This window comes from Arachis ipaensis, chromosome B1 (genome assembly GCF_059453495.1).
Source record: "Arachis ipaensis isolate K30076 ecotype BB chromosome B1, ASM5945349v1, whole genome shotgun sequence".
Taxonomy (NCBI): Eukaryota; Viridiplantae; Streptophyta; class Magnoliopsida; order Fabales; family Fabaceae; genus Arachis; species Arachis ipaensis.
The window spans coordinates 7,086,652-7,107,823 of NC_142436.1; the positions used below are offsets into that span (position 1 = coordinate 7,086,652).

The 21,172-nt window shown below is 32.2% G+C and overlaps 1 pseudogene; it reads left to right on the forward strand.

Moving 5' to 3' along the window:
* Positions 1–10,351: 10,351 nt before the first annotated feature.
* On the forward strand, positions 10,352–11,308 carry LOC148575631 (uncharacterized; annotated as a pseudogene).
* Positions 11,309–21,172: the final 9,864 nt, after the last annotated feature.

A 21,172-nucleotide genomic window follows, 5' to 3' on the forward strand; every position in this document is an offset into this window, starting at 1 on the left:
TTATGGTTATGGAAGTGGATGGTAACTAATTTTGGTATTAGTATGATAGTGAATAGGTGCTGATAAATGGCTGGTAAAAATACGCAAGAAGGTGATTTTGGTTAGTATTAAATGTTAAACGAGTATGATCGGAGGAATTTGTAAAGTTTGAATGAAGAAATGAATTTCCTTTAATTTCAAAAGCATAAGATTTGAAACGGGCTAATTTTATTGAAATAGAAAGAGGCTTAGCTTTAAAGAAAATGATTTGATTCTATTTGATATTTTGAACGGTGTGAATATTGAAAATGATTTGTTACTTGAAAATGTTTTGAAAAGGGTTTGAAAGGTGGTTAGGTTGGGATCCTTGAAGGGTGGCAAAACCCGGATTTTAAAGTAATTGTTGCCAAATTTTTATAAAACTCTAAGACTTTATTTAAAGTGTTATTTAAAAGCAAATTTAATTTAAGAATATTACTTGATTTCGATTTATTACGAAAAGAGTTTTGTTTTCAAACCGATTTATTAAGAAAAGTATGATGTTTTAAACTCAATCTTTTGAGAAGGAATTTTACTTTAAGTTATGTTTTGGGTTCGGTTTGATAAGAAAGAAAAGAAGAGGAAGAACGAAAAGTAAAGGAAAGAAAGATAATTAAATGAATCTCTGCCACAGGAGAGCAGAGAACAAAGATTAAAGGAATATATGAATTAATGAAATGACTGCCACAGGAGAGCAGATGTGACATTGTTTGGGCCTTAGTGCCAAATGTAAAGTGGGGACGCCCACACACTGAGAACTGTTTTCCAAATGTACGCTTATTGATTTAGAAAGTCACACTGTATGCGGCCTAGCCGTACGACTTATAAGCATAGTTATCAGAACTAAACCGGTGATCGAACCGGTTAAGTTACTGGGTCACTGAGTTACTGGTTCAACCGGTGGGTCATTGGTTGAACCGGTCAATCCGGTATATATATTTATTTTATTATTATATTATTATAGGTAAAAACTCACATACAGTTTGTTTTCATGTGAAGTTGATATTTAAGAACTGTTAGATGATTTGATAAATTTGACTAAATATCATCTAAAAAATTTCAACTATCAACTTCATATGAAAACAACTCTGCATGTGAGTTTTTCACCTATTATTATATACTAAAAGTATTTATTGAAATCATGAAAAAAAAATAAATTATGATTAATAAATTTTTTTTGTTTATATTTTTAATTTGTATATATTTAATAAAATTTATTGTTAAATAAAATATAATTGATTTAAAAATGAGTGGCTTTAAAATTAAAATAAATTGAATATAAATAAAATAAAAACTTGGTATATGTATTATAATATGTATATATTTTAACAAGAAGTGTGTTAGCATGGTGGTACAACCTTCCTCCCTACATCCTTAAGGGAGGGAGTTCGAATTCAGACTTGACCGGTTCGGTTCGGTCCGATTTTTATAGGATTTGACCGGTTTTTACCGGTTCAGATTGGGTTTGACCGGGTTAATGTCTTAAACGGTCCGAAGGTTAGACCGGACCGGTATTAGGTCCAGTTCACCGATTTTCCAGTTGAATCGGTCGGTCCGGTCCAATTTTGATAACTATGCTTATAAGCACACTGTATGCGTCTGGAAAGCCATATATGGGACTTGTACCCGGGTAATGTCGGGAGCGGGTAGGCAACCGACACATGAGCTCATGGCCTGCATTAGGAATAGACATGCATCATGTTGTTTGTACATTTGTATTTGGTTGAGTTTGCTTGTATTACTTTTCTGTGATTGTGCTGTTTGACTTGTTTGTATGTTGGTTTGAATCCCTTACTTGTGCTGTTAGTTCACGGATGTGTTGAGGGGAGATGTTGTGGTTGAAATATGATTATGTGGCTGAGAGATGGTTAGTATGATTAATTTTGTGATTAAAATCTATTTTGAGTTTAGAAATTTAGAGAAAATTAATTATTTATCTAAAGTAGAAATAAAAGTATTTTCAAAGGTTTAACAAAATAGTTTTACTAAGTAAGTTAATTATTTGCGTTAAATTCATTACTTTTACGGCATTCCCATTCCCTACTGAGAACGTGTGGTTTGTTCTCACCCCAAAATCTTCCACCCTTTCAGTGACAGGTTCGGAGACTTAGTTTGAAGCCGCGGGCGATTAAGAGTTTTATTTAAGTTAAATTTATGTGTGGAGTTGTTTTCATAGAGTTCCCTCGCCTCTGTTAATTAGGAGTTTATTTTACCCAGAGGGATAAGTAATGTTTTCGAGTTTTATATTGAATTTGTTTGTATGAAATTTATTATTAGTAATAACTATGTGATTACTATTACTTGAAGATCTTTGATATGTGGTTTTAATTAATAAAAACACATTTTCTAGAATTTTCTTAAAAATCAAAACACGATATCGACGTAAAGGCTCAATATTAAATAGATAATAAAGGAAAACAGGTTAGTAACCCCTTATTTATGGTACGATCATAACGTGCTAAAGTGAGGGTGTTACATTAAACTACAACATAAAAATATAAAATAATTAAAATTTATTTTATATTACTTGATAAATAATTAAATTATTATATTTAAAATTTATTAACTAACTATTTTGTTAAATATATTATTATATAATATAAGTTTTTATCAAAATATTTGTAAAAGTAAAATTTATTTAAAACGTTATAGATAATACATGAAAATATTAAGTTTTTTATTTAGGTATATATTTAAAATTATATTATTTATTCTGTTTTTTTTTAATTTAAAAAAATAAAAAAAATAAATATTTTTATGCATTATATATAATATTTTAAATAAATTATATTTTTAATTTTTTTTAAATTATATTATATAATAATATCTTTAATAAAAATAGTTAGTTAATAAATTTTGAATATAATAATCAAATTATTTATCAAGTAATATAAAATAAAATTTTAATAATTTTATATTTTTATGTTATAGTTTAAAATATTATTTTAATATAATTTTTTAATATTATAAAAAAATTTTGCATAATAATTAATTTTAATAAATAAAAAATACTCATATATTTTATATTTATATATTTTATATTTAATTATTTAAGAATAAAAGATTCTGTTGCCGTTTAAAGTATTGTGTATTAAAGTATTTCCATTTAAAGTATTTATTTATGTATTAGAATATTCTATATTTATTAAAGTCCATCAATGCTCTTCTTTTATATTAGCCTTTGATTTTTATTTAATAAAATCTAATAATCTATATAAATATGACTCATTCAATAAACACATAATTGTTGAGCTCGTTTTAGACATACCCAAAATCCTTATATAATATATTTGTCGTTAGATGATGTTCAAAATAAAATATACCCTATAAAAAAATGGGAAAAGCTTCCTAACTAATAAAACTATTAAAGCATAATATGGATGTGCTTTTCCATGTATAATAATACCGGGGGAAGAAAAGGAATGTTCTAATTATTTATAAAAATTAACATTGATACAGTATTAGCGAAAGTTACTTATAATTAGGATAAAGCGTATGTTTTGTTTGAAGTTTATAAAAAATTTAAAAAATATTCTTAATTTTTATTTTATTTTAATTTTATCTCAAAAGTTTTTAATTTATATTAAATGTATCACTAATAACTAAATTTCCAAGAAGTTTAGGACCAAAACTAGAAGTTAGTGCCAAAAACGGTTCTACCTTATTCATGTTGAATGTTATCTTTATGAAGTTATTGTGAAATCAAAATTAAAATTTGTTGAGATAAATTTAAAATAAAATAAAATTTAAAAATATTTTTAAATTTTTTAATAAATAATGAAGACAAAAAATATATCTTATATATATTATTTACTTTTTTTTCTTTAATAATTTATTGATCTCTTGACAAATATTCATAAAAGTTATACCAAAAACTCAAAATAATTTGCAATAAATTAGATACTTAATTAGGACTACATATGAATTGGATAATATCTGCATATTCATGGTAATTATTCACATTCGATCTGAATTTTGCGGATATTATTCGATCTGCAGAGTCATCAGATCAGCTTAGTTTCAATCCGCATTATGGTAGAATCGGATTACAGATTTGACAATGATATTCGTGGATCCGATCCACAAATCCGTATATCCGCACGTCTCATATAAATAGCATAGTTTATGATATCTTGTTATTAATTTTTTATAAAATATATTATTAAAAAATGTTAAGTACACATAAAAGAGATACAAAGATGCATAAAATTATGATTAAAGATCTGATTTTTATTCAATTTTTTTCCGGTATATAATTGTGACCCAAATATGTATAGATTTTATTAGATTTAGGGTCGTGTTAGAATTTAAAAAATAAATCTAATATATATTTAGGGTCGAATCTAAATTAGGACAAATCCAATTTTATTCTGTCTATATACACTCCTAGTTTAGACTATAAAAGTGTGATCCTAAGTACACAATATAAGATTGCCATAATATTACGTAATCAAAAATAATATTTGTAATGAAATTCAATTAATTAAGCATTTCAAATCTTATTTGATCCATTTTTCATTATGTGCTTCCATCAGTTCTACTTTTCTGTTAAAAAATTTGCTATTATCAATAGTTTTACTGATGGCGGAAGCGTTAGCACAATCTTTTACTATTGGTCAAGACGTTGATAAATATAACGGTCCCTCTTCGATAATTTTTTACCAATATTACTGACGTTTACGATCTTAAATATAGCTATTTAACATTAATACATTATCGATGAACCTTCTTCTTTCTTTTTTTTTTTTCTGAAAATAAAAAATAGGAAGAAAAAAGGAAGTAAGAACAATAAAGAAAAAGAAGGAAGAAAAAAAACCAATAATATAAAAGGAAAAAAAATAAAAAGAAAAAGGAAAATGTAAAACCAACAAAAGAAGATGATGAAAAAACTTGAGATTGATTGAAGTGCTTGATTTATGTGTACTCTCCTTTTCATGATTACCCCTTGTCCTAGCTTCTATTTTCTCTTTCACCCACCTCATAATATACCACTTAATATTAGATGCAATAAAAAATAATTGTACTTTTGAAATACTTATTTTATCTCTTGAGGATAATATTTAGACATCTAAATACCATCATTAATAATTAGGAGATACTTCTAATACCACAATTTGCTTATAAGTTTCTCTTTGACAATTGTGTTTTGTTTCGTGAGTTTAATTTTAATGTACTGAATCGTGTACCATTCTACAATAACATTTATTCGTTTGAATTATTATTCATGTGATCAATATAAAAAATAAAAACCCTAAATATTTTACTCTTTATGATTTAGTGATCTCTCAACTCATACAGTAGTAGAAAAATTATTACATCAAATATTCATATAAGATGATGCAAACTCACAAAACACAGAAGATTCACAATGACTTATATTATATTATATGTTTCACCTTAAAGAAAGTACATACTAACCAAACATAGAAATGCATTCCCGAATGCAAAGTTCCTTCTTTATCGGCTCAAGCGCATACAGCATCTCACATTCCTTGATGCACTGATAAAGGGCATTACGTGCAATATAATAGGATGGAGTCCAAGGTTGTTCACTAATATTGTTTTGAAACTCAGCAATGGCGGAATAAGTAACTACTTGAATAATCAATGTTGCAATTGCAAGTGCTACACCATTCCTAGCCATGGATCTATCTCTATTTCTTTTTGTCATGTAATTAGAAGTTTGTCACAAAACATGTTTTATACAACCTTAGAGCCTTCCTTAATATTATTGCAACATAATTCTCGGACGAGTTATTAGAATATTTCATTTTTAGTTCGTATCCCTACATTACACTAAGAGCTACTTATTATCAACGTAATAAAAAGAATTTCAATTTAGCAAAGTGTTGCTTAGAATAGCTTCTTATCTTAGTAAAGTTTGACTGCCTCTTGAGCTTAACATATTAGAATGTTAATACTATTTGATTTTGTACAAAATCCTTATATAATATATTTGTCGTTAGATGATGTTCAAAATAAAATATAGCCTATAAAAAATGGGAAAAGCTGCCTAACTAATAAAACTATTAAAGCACAATATGGATGTGTTTTCCAAAATAAAAGTAATGTGATTAAGTGTAATTTATTTAGGTGTAATTAAAAAATAATTGAATACTATGTACAGTAAAAAATTAATATTATTGAAAGATATAATTAAATCAAAATTTATTTCTAGGTATAAGTTTTTGTCCCCAACGTTTTCGTTCTATTTAAGTCCCCAACGTTTCAAAATCGTCTCAATTTTGTCTTACTGTAAATTCTGTTAACGGATCCCTAACGGCAGGACAACATTGAGTCAATTTTAGAACGTTAGGGACTTAAATAGGACGATTAAAACGTTAGGGACAACTCTGGGACTTATCCCAAATGTTGAGAATAAAAACGATACTTTACTCTTTATAAAAATTAACATTGATTCGGTATTAACAAAAGTTACTTATAATTAGGGTAAAGGATATGTTTTGTTTGAAGTTTATAAAAAATTTAAAAAATATTCTTAATTTTTATTTTATTTTAATTTTATCCAAAAAAATTAATTTATATTAAATATATCACTAGCAGCTAAATTTTCAAAAGATTTAGTACTAAAACCAAAAGTCAGTGCCAAAAATGGTGTCTGGCTTATATATGTTGAATGTTGTCTTTGTGAAGTATTGTGAAATCAAAACTAAACCTTTTTAAAATAAAATTAAAATAAAATAAAATTTAATTTTTTTTTAATTTTTAATAAATTTTAAAATTAAAAAATATACTTTATCTTATATATATTATTTACTTTTTTTTTTCCTTAATAATTTATTGATCTCTTGACAAATATTCATAAAAATTATACCAGGCCAGAAACTCAAAATAATTTGCAATAAATTAGATACTTAATTACTATATGTCTAAGGTACTAGCTATACATGCATATGGCATTCCTACTACCTTTTTTTTTTAGCGAGACAAACTCATTACCTAGTCCTAAGAGAGGGAAGTGAAGGGGGTGTATAGTGGATTAGTGGTCAAGAAATGTCTCAACAAACCAACGGTTTAAACTATACATGCATGATATAGTCACAAAAAAAGGGAATAATGTTGGGTAATCAATAATTTTCTTAAACAATATGAACAACCACCAATCAAATCAAAGTACATTATACTTCTAAATTATCCATCTAAATCTTAATATTAGAATAACCATCCGCACACCTAGTAAAATAAATATCTGATATATCTATTATTCACATTGTTTAATATTTTTATTGTCTACTTATACTTTTTTATTATTTAATAATGTCACCACAGAGAATCAGAATCAATAAAGAAGTTAGCAAAATGTTAGTGTTGTTGGTGATGACGATAATAATAATGGAGGAGGAAGAAGAAAAGGAAAGAGAAGATCAAAGAAATTCAAAAAAAAAAAAAAAAAACAGAAATAGGAGGAGGAGATGGATGTGGTGGTGGTATGATGGTGGTGATGATAATATTGAAAAAAAGATAAAAAAAAAAAAAAGAGGAAGAGGAAAAGGAGAAAAAAAAGAAGACAAAGCCTCACTTAGCGTAAACTAAATAACTTAATTGCTTAATTGCATAAATCACTTAAATGTGTAGCAAAATTCTAAATTAAGATAATAAATATATATTTTATAAAAATTACAAAATTAATAATAATTAACTCTTTACTTTACTATTTTATTAAAATTTTCACTTAAAAAGATTCAAATTTTTTATTTCTATTCTCGCAATAGCAATAAATACAAAATAATAGACCCTCTAGCACTTCGTCTCCTTCAAAATCACATTTTTCTGCCGTTGCCAGACAGTCCATAACGCATTAAGAGTTTAAGACATTTATTAATGCATTTCTCCCTCTTTCTCGAATTAAATATATAGTATTTCCAACACTTCTTGACACATTGATAAAGCTGAGCCGAATTTGAAGGTTTTTCTGAAACAACATCTTGAAATTCAGCGACGATAGAAAAAATAAAAAATCCAACCATCAATAATGTAAGAGTTGAACAATTCCTGTCCATGGCCCCCTAGTCTATTTTGTGTTGCAATTAGAAGTTTACAAAAGACTAGGGTTTATATACATGTTTAATTTTTTAAATATTATTATATGCAATATGATTCTAGAATTAGGATATTCCAGCTCTCTTAGTATGTGTTCTCTCCTTACACTAAAGAGTTACAAGATACAAATACAAATAAATCAAAATTTCATTGCTGCGAAGTGTTGTTATAAAGTTTATTATTTTGGTTGAACTTAATTGTCTTATGAATATGACAAATTTTAGAAAAATAATCTAGAGTTAACTATTAATTCGGTATTTAAAAAATTTAACTGCAGATAAAAAAATCTTTAAAAAATGTTGTCTGATAAAATGAATTTTGGAAGATTTGAAAATGTAATAAAAATAATCAATAAATATTATATTTTTTGTAAATGACAAAAAAATTTGCGTATTTAGTTAACATATTCATTTGATTTGGATTTTTGTAACAATATTTGAATAAATATTTAGAAAATACATAAACAATGACAAAATTTGATCTCTAGATTTTTCTTTTTATTTTTCAAAAAATATAGTAATTCATAATTACAAAATTTTTAAAAAATTTATTTGACATAAAATTAGTAAATTTTAAGGATGAAAAGATCTTATTTTCTATAAAGTATTTTTTTAGAATATATTTAATATTTATATTTTTTTGTCACATTTTTAAATCTTTCGAAAACATATTTGTTGTTAGCATTTTTTAAGGTTACTTTTATTAGTGATATAAACTTTAATTTCAGGATACTTGTAAACCCCGGTTAAATTAGTGGATAATTAGTCAATAAATTAGTTTTTAATAAGAAAGATTAGAAATACAAAAATAATATTAAATTAGGATAAAAGCTCATCGAAACGAGAATTTTGACACTGATTTCGAAAAAAACGGTCTAAGATTGGACCAAACGGTCCAAGATTGGACCGAATGGGCCGAACCGGTTGAACCGGACCCAAACTGGGTTGTGGGCCCAATCAATCCAATAATTAAAAAGAGCCACGGGCTCTTCTTTCTCTTCATTTCCCACAACGACGCAGCAAGGCTCCCAGGGAAGAGAAGAAGAGAAATACGTTTACGGTGAATTCGATTTTCCGTAACTTTTCCGTCCGAGCTCCAATCGCCGCACCGTTTGCGGCCACGCGTTCACCGCGTCGAGCTCTACGTTTCTATCGGAGCAATTTCATAGGTAACTCGTTATTTTATACTCAGCCTTCATTTCCCCCAATTTTCGAATTTGAGAAGGAATATTGAATTTCTTTGATTTCTTATGTTTTAGGATCCAATTAGCTTGACGAAAATGTTCACTCTTGCTTATGTGAAGCTTGGGTAAGGTGAGGATACGATAATTCTATTTTATTTTCATTGAATTCGAGCTTTGAGTATTAAATTGGATATATATGTGTTATGAATGTGTATTAGGTTGTGAATAAATAATTGGAGCTTGAAATTGTGAATACTGGAACTTGGAAGAAGTGGATTAGTTGAGTTTTGAGGGGCTGCCTTAGTTTTGAATAAATAACTTTGGTCGTTACGTGGAAATCAGCCAAGGTATGGTTTAGGTTTCTTGCATTTAATATATAATGTTCTGTGAAAACTTAGGCTAGATGACCATAGGATAAGTTGGAATGCAGGTGTATGTTTAATGTTTAGTAATTTGTCGATGAATATATTTGGTTGAAGTTTATTGGATAATATATTTGGTTGAAGTTTATTGGATAATTAGTTATTAATTTTGGATGGTGAATGTTGTTATGTTAATTTGGAGAGAATTATGGTTGAATGTTATTGTTGATGAACATGGTTGATGAACATGTTATTTTGTATCTTTGGCACTCTATTCCTACTTCTGTTATCATATGTTCAATAGTTACGGTTTCCTTAGCATGCAAGTTAACTCGTTCTTTGAGCGTTGCGCTTTTATTTTGCGATTTTTATTTCCTCTATTCTTCAAGGCTCCTAGCATATTATAATTCTTCTGCTATTATATGTACTCATTTTATTTTAGAGGTCGTAATACCACACCACCTCTGTCTTACGACTTAAGCGTAAAGCTTAGTGTGGTAGGGTGTTACATTATGGTATCAGAGCAGTTCGTTCCTATAGAGTCTGAAAGACGGACTGGTTGTACTTCTGTGCATTCTCTGTATATGTGTTTATGTGCTATTAGGATATTTGATTGATATATATGGCATAAACGTTTGTGAGCATGCATTTGGAACTTAAAGCATTAGACCTGCGATATTGAGACTGATCAACTTAATATCACTTGTTTGGTGTGTATAGGGACCAGATGTCGACTCGCGGACGCGGTCGCGGGAGAGGTAGAGGTAGGACAGGCACTGTTACTCCTGCTCCCATAGGGAATGATCCAGTAGACTTTATGGCTGCCCTGGGAAATATGGCTGCAGCTATGCAGGCAACAGCCGAGGCACTGGGTAATCAGATAAATCAGGGTAATCATGGAAACAATAATGATGAGGATGGTCCTATGACACTTGCTACATTTCTGAAAGTTCGTCTTCCGACCTTCAGGGGAACCTCAAATCCCACTGATGCAGATAATTGGATTCAAGCTATGGAAAGGGCGTTGCAGGCCCAACAGGTTCTTGAAGAGCAATGGGTTGAATTTGGAACTTATCAGTTGCAAGGTGAAGCTCAGTATTAGTGGCAGGGAACACGACGTATCCTGCCGCCTGATGGTGCTGAGATTCCTTGGGAGGTTTTTCGGATAGAATTCTATAAGAAATACTTTCCTAATTCAGCTAGAAATGCCAAGGAACTTGAATTAATGCAGTTAAAGCAGGGAGAGATGACTATTGCTGAGTATACTAGTAAATTTGAGGAGTTATGTCGCTTTTCTCGTATCTGTCAAGGTGCGCCTGAAGATTTTGCTAAATGGAAGTGTATTAAATATGAGGGAGGTCTTCGGAGCGATATTCTGAGCTTTGTTGCCCCAATGGAGATCATGGTGTTTTCTGAATTGGTGAATAAGAGTAGGGTGGCTGAGGATTGTGTGAGGAAGGCGACAGCAGAGAAAGAAAGTTTGAGGGTGCCTTTCCAGAGGCCTTCAGGGAGGAACTTTGCTCCAAGAGGTAGGAATTTCAAGCGTGGAGGCTTTGTTCCACAGCAGACTCAGGGTCAAGGTAATTACAGAAGGCCGAATACTAATGCTAGTCAAGGAAAAAAGGTTTGGGAAGCAGCCACAGCAAGATCTGAATTGTCAGAAGTGCGGAAGGATAGGATCTGAGACTGGTAGAGTGCAGCAGCCGGGGAGAGTATACACCACTTCTACCATCAGTGCTGAGGGATCTAAGACACTGATTAGAGGTAATTGTGAAATGGCTGGTAAAATCTTAAATGCTTTATTTGATTCAGGAGCAAGTCATTCATTTATTGTAATTGAAAAGGCCAATGAGTTAGGATTGAGAATGGTGGTCTTAGGTTATGATTTGAAAGTATATAATGCTACTCATGAAGCTATGGTGACTAGGATAGGATGTCCACAAGTTCCCTTTCGAGTACAACAGCGTAAATTTGTGCATGATTTGATTTGTTTGCCTATGACTGGTCTTGATCTCATCTTGGGATTGGATTGGTTATCCAAGAATAATGTTTTGCTTGATTGTTCTGAGAAGTCAGTACAGTTTATGCCGGAAGGGTCAGAAGCACCGGTTGTGGTGAATAGTTACTATTTGAATTCTATGATAGTAAACTGTTCTGGAACTGAATGTCAGGGTATTATGTTATTAACTGCGGGAGTATCAGATGATGATCAGAGTTTAGAACAGATTCCGGTTGTATGTGAATTTTCAGATGTGTTTCTGGATGATATCAATGAATTTCCACCTAATCGGGAAGTGGAATTCACAATTGAGTTGGTGCCTGGAGCCGGGCCGATTTCAATTACTCCTTATAGGATGTCACCTTTAGAAATGGCTGAATTGAAAGCTCAGTTGGAAGATCTGTTGGGTAAGCATTTTATCTGACCAAGTGTTTCTCCGTGGGGAGCGCCAGTGTTACTGGTAAAGAAGAAGGATGGGAGTATGCGGCTGTGTGTCGATTATCGGCAATTGAATAAGATCACTGTGAAGAATAAATATCCGTTACCTAGAATCGATGATCTAATGGATTAGTTATAGGGTGCCGGTATGTTTTCTAAGATTGACCTGTGATCCGGGTATCATTAGATAAGGGTTAGAGACGAGGATATTCCGAAAACTGCTTTCAGTACGTGTTATGGTCATTATGAGTATACAGTAATGTCTTTTGGGTTAACTAATTTCCCGGTAGTATTTATGGATTATATGAACAGGATTTTCCGACCGTATCTGGACAAGTTTGTTATTGTCTTCATTGATGACATTCTTGTTTACTCTAAGACTGAAGAGGAACATGCTGATCACTTGCGAACTGTGCTGCAAATTCTGAGAGACAGGAAGTTATATGCTAAGTTATCTAAATGTGAGTTCTGGAAAAGTGAAGTGAAGTTTCTTGGCCACGTGGTGAGTAAGCAGGGGATAGCTGTGGATCCTGCTAAGGTGGAGGCAGTGATGAATTGGGAGCGACCAACTTCAGTGACAGAGATCAGGAGTTTTCTAGGTTTGGCGGGGTATTATCACAGATTCATTAAGGGATTTTCACAGCTCGCCTTACCTTTAACTAAGTCGACTAGGAAGGATACACCTTTTGTCTGGACTCCGAAATGTGAAGAGAGTTTCCAAGCATTGAAGCACAGGTTGACTACTGCACCCGTGTTGGTATTACCTGAACCAAGCGAATCGTTTGAAGTGTACTGTGATGCATCACTGAAGAGTTTAGGGTGCGTTCTGATGCAGCACCAGAATGTTGTAGCATACGCATCACGGCAGTTAAGGCTGCATGAGATGAACTACCCGACACATGATTTAGAACTTGCTGATGTTGTGTTTGCTTTAAAAATTTGGAGGCACTACCTCTATGGCGTTAAGTTTCATGTTTTCTCAGACCATAAGAGTTTGAAGTATCTTTTTAAGCAGAAAGAGTTGAATATGCGTCAGAGGAGGTGGATGGAGCTTTTGAAAGATTATGATTTAGAATTTGAATTATCATCCAGGAAAAGCGAACGTTGTGGCGAACGCCTTGAGTCGGAAGTCTGTATATGCAGCTTGGATGATGCTACAGGAGGAAGAGTTACTGAGGGCATTTCAAGGTTTGAATTTGGGAGTTAAAGAAGAATATGGAATTCTATGTTTGAGTCAGTTGCAGATCTCAAGTGATTTTAAATCAGAACTTCTGAAGGCTCATCAAGATAGTGAAGCGTTACGTAAAGTATTACCAGCAGTTGAACACGAGAAACAGTGGAGAGTGTCAGAAGAACATGATGGTTTGTGGAGGTTCAAGAACCGGATTATTGTGCCAGATATCGGAGACCTGCGACAGAGTATTTTGAAGGAAGCTCATAAGAGTGGATTCTCAATTCACCTGGGGAGTACTAAAATGTATCAGGATCTAAAAATGATGTTCTGGTGGCCAGGTATGAAGAATGATGTGGTATTGCATGTATCTAAATGTTTAACATGTCAGAAGGTGAAGATTGAGTATCAGAGACCATCAGGGACCCTTCAGCCTTTGGAGATTCCACAATGAAAATGGGAGAGTATCGCAATGGATTTTGTGATAAGTTTGCCTAGAACCCAATCTGGTTGTGACGCTATTTGGGTGGTTGTGGATCGACTGACAAAATCAGCTTACTTTTTTCCTATCCGAATAAGTTGTACAATGGAAGAATTAGCTCGAATGTATATTAAAGAGATTGTCAGGTTACATGGCGTACCTTCTACCATTATATCTGACAGGGATCCTCGCTTTACATCAAGATTCTGGGGAGCTTTCCAGCGTGCATTTGGGACTCAGCTAAGCTTGAGTACTGCGTATCACCCTCAGACAGATGGTCAGTCAGAAAAAACTATTCAGACCTTGGAGGATATGCTAAGGGCTTGTGTTTTGGACCAGCCGGCGAGCTGGGATCGGTATATGCCATTAGTGGAATTTGCTTATAATAATAGCTATCATGCGAGCATCGAAATGGCTCCATATGAGGCTTTGTATGGCAGAAAATGTCAATCTCCGTTGTGTTGGTATGAAACTGGAGAAAGGAGTTTATTAGGGCCTGAGGTGATAGCTGAAACGACTGAGCAGATAAAGAAGATTCGTAGTCGAATGCTTATAGCCCAAAGCTGCCAAAAGAGTTATGTTGATCAGAGACGAAAGCCTTTGGAGTTCGAAGAAGGAGAACATGTCTTTCTTAAAGTTACACCAACCACTGGAGTGGGAAGAGCTATTAAGACTAAGAAACTGAATCCCCGTTATATTGGGCCATTTGAGATCCTGAAGAGAATTGGACCAGTGGCTTATAGAATTGCCTTACCGCCATATCTTTCGAATTTGCACGATGTGTTTCATGTGTCACAGCTTCGGAAGTATACTCCTGACGCAAGTCATGTTCTAGAACCGGAACCAATCCAAATAAGAGAAGATCTAACACTTCCAGTAACTCCACTGAGAATTGATGACACCAGTGTTAAACGGTTACGCGGGAAGGAAGTATCATTGGTAAAAATAGCTTGGAGTCGAGCTGGTATCGAGGAACATACCTGGGAACTCGAATCAAATATGCGAAAGGACTACCCACATCTCTTTTCAGGTAACTGAATTTGAATTTTGAGGGCAAAATTCTTTATTAGGTGGGTAGGATGTAAACCCCGGTTAAATTAGTGGATAATTAGTCAATAAATTAGTTTTTAATAAGGAAAATTAGAAATACAAAAATAATATTAAATTAGGATAAAGCTCATCAAAACGAGAATTTTGACACTAATTTTGAAGAAAACGGTCTAAGATTGGACCGAACGGGCCGAACCGGTTGAACCGGGCCCAATCAGTCCAATAATTAAAAAGAGCCACGGGCTCCTCTTTCTCTTCATTTCCCACAACGACGCAGCAAGCCTCCCAGGGAAGAGAAGAAGAGAAATACTTTTAATGGTGAATTCGATTTCCCGTAACTTTTCCGTCTGAGCTCCAATCGCCGCACCGTTTGCGGCCACGCGTTCACCGCGTCGAGCTCTACGTTTCTATTGGAGAAATTTTATAGGTAACTCATTATTTTATACTCAGCCTTCATTTCCCCCAATTTTTGAATTTGAGAAGGAATATTGAATTTCTTTGATTTCTTATGTTTTAGGATCCAATTAGCTTGAGGAAAATATTCACTCTTGCTTATGTGAAGCTTGGGTAAGGTGAGGATACGATAATTCTATTTTATTTTCATTGAATTTGAGCTTTGAGTATTAAATTGGATATATATGTGTTATGAATATGTATTAGGTTGTGAATAAATAATTGGAGCTTGAAATTGTGAATACTGGAACTTGGAGGAAGCGGATTAGTTGAGTTTTGAGGGGCTGCCTTGGTTTTGAATAAATAGCTTTGGTCGTTACGTGAAAATCAGCCAAGGTATGGTTTAGGTTTCTTGCATTTAATATATAATGTTCTGTGAAAACTTAGGCTAGATGACCATAGGATAAGTTGGAATGTAGGTGTATGTTTAATGTTTAGTAATTTGTCGATGAATATATTTGGTTGAAGTTTATTGGATAATATATTTGGTTGAAGTTTATTGGATAATTAGTTATTAATTTTGGATGGTGAATGTTGTTATGTTAATTTGGAGAGAATTATGGTTGAATGTTATTGTTGATGAACATGGTTGGTTTGGTGCTTGTTGATTAACTAATGATTTGGTGAATTATTGATTTGAGGTATAACTATTGTGGAGGTTATTGTGATAATGAGGTATTTTGTGTTAAAAGCCTAGAATTTGTGAGCTATGATTCTTAGTTGAATTTTGGTTGTTGGATTTGAATATTGTATGAGTTTAATTGTTGATCTGAGGTAGATTTATTGTGGTGATTGTTATGATGATGAGGAAGGGTATGTTGAATTGAAAAGAATGCAGGTTTGGACCCGAAAAGGGTGGCAAAGTCTGAATTTTAGAGGAGATGCTGCCGAAATTTTATGAAAATTAGAGATTTTGTTTATATGATTATTTAAAAGAATTTAGATTCAAAGGTTATATGGTTTAATTTAGAGTTATTAAGAAAATGAGCATGTTTTAAGTTTGATTCATTTAGAAAAGAATGAATTATGTTTTGAATTGGAACTATTGATAGACGGAATGGGAGGTGCGATAATGAAGGATAAGGATTGAATATGATTGACGTATAATGATGAATGAGATGCAATTGAGAATGATGTGGATGTTGATGAATTATAATTGAATTATTTATATGGCTTATGAATTTGAATGATCTGAGATACAAGATTCCCTGGATTAAGTGCTGTGGCTTGCCACCACGTGTACCAGGTTGAAAACTCGATACTCTGTTGACCCTACGACGTAAGTGTGACCGGGCACTATATAAATTCCCGGGAATGTTACCCCCATTGAGCAATATTGATTATTTGAAAAAAAAGCTATGCATAGACTCTTGGGGATGCACGTCGAGGGACAGTCTAAGTACAATTCAGACTTGTCGGGTTGGCTGGATAACCGACAGATGAGCCTCATCAGCCATAGGATAGGCATGCATTATATGCATATTATTTGAACTACTTGCTTGTGCTTTAATTGGGTGTGCTTAAATGTATTTGTCATGTTAAATGTGTATTTGTTACCTGCAGTATTTGTAACCTTCTTGTGCTTGTCTTTATCTGTTTATCTGTCTGTGAAATGCATGATGGAGTTGGAGGTATGGAGGAATGGCAGAATGGGATTTAGATTTAAGGTTAAGTTAAGTTATGTTTAAATATCCTTAGAAAACCACCTTTTATGGCTTCTGTTTAATACTTTAAGCTCTATAATCTGAGTGTCGGCGTTCTAGGATTGCCTCTGGCATTCCCAGGACCTTATATATTATGTGTGTGACACCTTTACCATACTGAGAACCTCCGGTTCTCATTCCATACTATGTTGTTGTTTTTCAGATGCAGGTCGGGAGCCGTCTTGTTAGGCGTCTGAACTCTTAAAGTGGAGGGGTTACTGGATAGTGTTGTTGTATAGTTTTGTTGTACAGTGATGTATATATATGTACTTAGCTTTCTCTCCACATAACTTGTCCTTTTTGGTCCTCTTAGAGGTTTATGGAGAGGCAGGATTGTGTATATGTACTTTTGGATTTTGGATATGTATGTATATATGTGTAGATATTCTCCGGCCAGTCTTGACTTCGCAGGCTGAGTTAGGAGCTTGTTATTTTGTATCTTTGGCACTCTATTCCTACTTCTATTATCATATGTTCAATAGTTATGGTTTCTTTAGCATGCAAGTTAACTCGTTCTTTGAGCGTTGCGCTTTTATTTCGCGATTTTTATTTCCTCTATTTTTCAAGGCTCCTAGCATATTATAATTCTGCTATTATATGTACTCATTTTATTTTAGAGGTCGTAATACCACACTACCTCTGTCTTACGACTTAAGCGTAAAGCTTAGTGTGGTAGGGTGTTACAATACTATTTTAGTAGTTACTCCTATTTTATATGATACACTAGTTGTTAGGTGGTGTTAAATATTACATATAGCCTACAAGAAAATGAAGAGTTACATGTAAGATTAAACATAAAACCATGTCATTTTATATGATTCAATTTTATTTTTAGAGTGAACTATCAATTTTGTCTCTGAATGATCAGGACAGCAACAAAAATAACTTTTACTTTTGTTAATGACAAAAAGATTTCATTACATAAGAATGAACTCATATATATTTGTTTAGATTATATTTGCCGAGATTATCTGCATGGGGAATTATTATTTGGTTTAATTATTCTCTCGGTCCTTATAGTTTTATTAAATTTTCAATCAGGTCCCTATACATTTTTTCTTTTCGATTGAGTCCCTATACGATATCAGATTTTGTAATTAAGTTCCTGCTGTGACAAAGACGCTGGAATTAACAAAATATTATGTTAAAGAAAATGAATATGCCTAACATTTGACTGAGTATTATGTATAGTTTAACATAATATTCTGTTAATTTCAACATTTTTATCACGATAAGAACTTAATTATAAAATCTGATATGGTATAAGGACTTACACTACAAGAAAGACGCTGAGAACCGTCGGATTTAGCATCTACGGTTACCGGTGGAGTTAGCGGCGGATTTTGCATCGGATACAAGGTAGCTTAGATTTTCTAAAAGGAAAAGTATAGGGTACTAACATATTATCTGTCAACTTATGCCAACTCTTATTTATAATTGTGTTTCATGGAAGTGTATTCGTGGATGTGTCTAATAATTAATATATTTTAAATACATATATAAAAAGACACATCCAGAAAATATATCTATAAAGATACTTCTATTAAACACAGTTATAAAAAAGACATTTTTATTAGACACATCCACGAACACACTTCCATGAAACACAATTATAGATAAGAGTTGGCAGAAGTTGGCAGATATGCTGTTGGTAACGTAGCGGAACCATTTCTAAAAATGTTTACCGTCAGATTCTATATTCCGACGATAAATCCGACGTTGATTAGGGGCGCGAAATATGATTTTGTTGGCGCCACAGTTACCGGCGAATTTACTGTCGATTTTAGCCAACAATAAATCGATTTAATGAAATGCTGCGTTTCACCTACTCCGACGGTAAATTCGACGGTAAATTAGTTTAAAATTCAAATGTGAACCCCTCCTCCCTCACTTGTCCGAGTTCTCTCTCTCTCCTATGGCACTCTCTCTCCTCTCGTGCTCCGCCATCGGAGGAGGTGTTGTCGGCGTTGCCGTCACCTGCCGGAGCCTCTGGTGCCACCGCCGCTGGACATTGTTGCCGCTAGAGCTGTCGATCACTACTGGGGACGTTGGGAATGCCGCCGTTGTTCTTAGTGGCCACTGCCGTCGGTGTCGCCGTTACTACTGGTACCACCACTGCTCTAGCATTCTGCAGCCAACATCAAAGGTAAGTTTGGTATAGTTTTTTTAATTTTATTAAGATTTTTATGTGAGTTTAGAGTTTTTTTTGTTAAATAGTTTATAAAATTATTGATTAAATAAATTTGTAATTAGAATTTGGTATAATTTTTTTTATTATTTTTCATATTTTTTTGTGACTTTAGGTATTTGTATTTCACTAAATTGTTGACTAAATGATGGTAATGAAATTTGTGGTTAAGGTTTGATAAATAGTAGAATCTGTAAAAAAAAAAAGGACTACATAGCTGCAGCCGAAGAATAAATTTTTTGTGTTTATTTTCACAATTTTTTTGGTTTCTACTTTTTAAAAATAAAACACATAAATTTTTGAATACAGAAATTTGTGGATGAAAAAATAGAAATTCTATGTTTTTTTTAATAAACACAAATTTTAAAAGAAGAGAAGAGAAAAAAGACAAAAAAATAGATTTCTAATTTTATTAAAATATAATTTCATATTTAGTTAAAAAAAAAGGACTTATTCACTTAGTAGTTAGTACTATTTTAGGACCTCCATCTTATATCAGTTATATTTATTTATTTAATTATTTTCTGGGGATAAGATTATTAATGTCGGAAAAAGAAGCCGCGCGTGTATGTGTATATATAACTACATATAATATCAAGCGGTAAGTAGAAGATTCTCTTAATATTCCATATTCTGCCCCCAAGCACCTACCATAAAGCATAATGCATGTCATTTCTTGATATGTTTTTGCAAGCCACCTACTTCTGATCAAGACTTAACATGAGGACTTTCTATTAAAGGTGCGCCGTTCGTCAACCTTCTAGCTGTTAATCTGTCTTCATAAATTCCATTATGTTTATGATCAATGAGTTTGTTATTCATATTCAACTTCTATAGAACTTTTATACTTTATTAGACTTCAATTAACTCAAGAAGTTAACTTAGAAAGGATTACTCCTCTCATTTTCAAGACTTGGATTTTTGGAGTTTGAAATCTGTAGTATGAATATTTAGGGACGGCCCAAAACAACGAAAAGAAAATTAGAAGCTAGTGTGAATCTAGAGATTAACTCAGCTGAGGTTTTAGTTCAAATGATAAATCATGTATCTTTTAAACTTGACGAAGACCAAGTAATGGATATGAACTCTGTGTTAGATGTGTGAGTGTATAATGTGAGTGAGTTTATGCTTTTATGGTATAATGTCTAAAATTGGGGATTGTCCAATTCATCTGACACATTTTATATTTATTATTTTTTAAAATAAATTTATTCACTCCTTTTTTATTTTCTTCACATAAAACTTGTTCGTCATAAAATTATCCCTAATCTAAATCTGTTATGTTACATTGAATGTGAGCAAACACTTATAATTCATCTTTGCATTTTGGTGCAAATTATTAATTAGAAGGAAAACAAAAATATGCATTCAAATGGAAAATGGTCTTTTATCTTATTTTGAGGGGCGTAGTCTATCTTCTTTGCCATTATAGTTGTTTATTTATTGGGAGACAGTGGGTTGAAATTTCTTAGCTTAGATTCCAAGGATCTTCTTTCTTCTTTATATATATAATATTGAGTCTAATATATTGTTAAGGGGCTCTTTCTTCGGTTGGAAAGAGTATTAGGGTGCTTGAAGCTCCAGGAATATTTTAGGGATTATGAAAAACATAGGGGACTCTTTTTATAATAAATTTTCTTTTAAAAAATCCCCTACAAATGGTATATTTTACTCGAATTTAATTTTGATTTACTATCATTGTAAAGTAGTTTTACACGTGTATCCAATTACGTAACGCCACATCAATAAAAGTAATTATTCAAAAGAACGAATATAATTGTACGATTTTGTAAAATGTTTAAGTGCATCAAAATTAAATTTTATTTTACCCTCGGCTAATTTCAACTTAAAGAATATAAATGGTGAAAATAGAAAAGACTTTGTTAACCAATACACAAGAATAAGGTTTTTGATAACGAAAACCTTTCATTTTCTAATATTGGTTGCTCAAAAACCTTTATTCAGAAGTTTTCATTTTGAAAATCTTAACAAGTGCTCTTAATAAAATCCAATGAAAAAAAATCCACTTCCTCAGTTCTTCTCATGATGCTACTTGTATTAATAA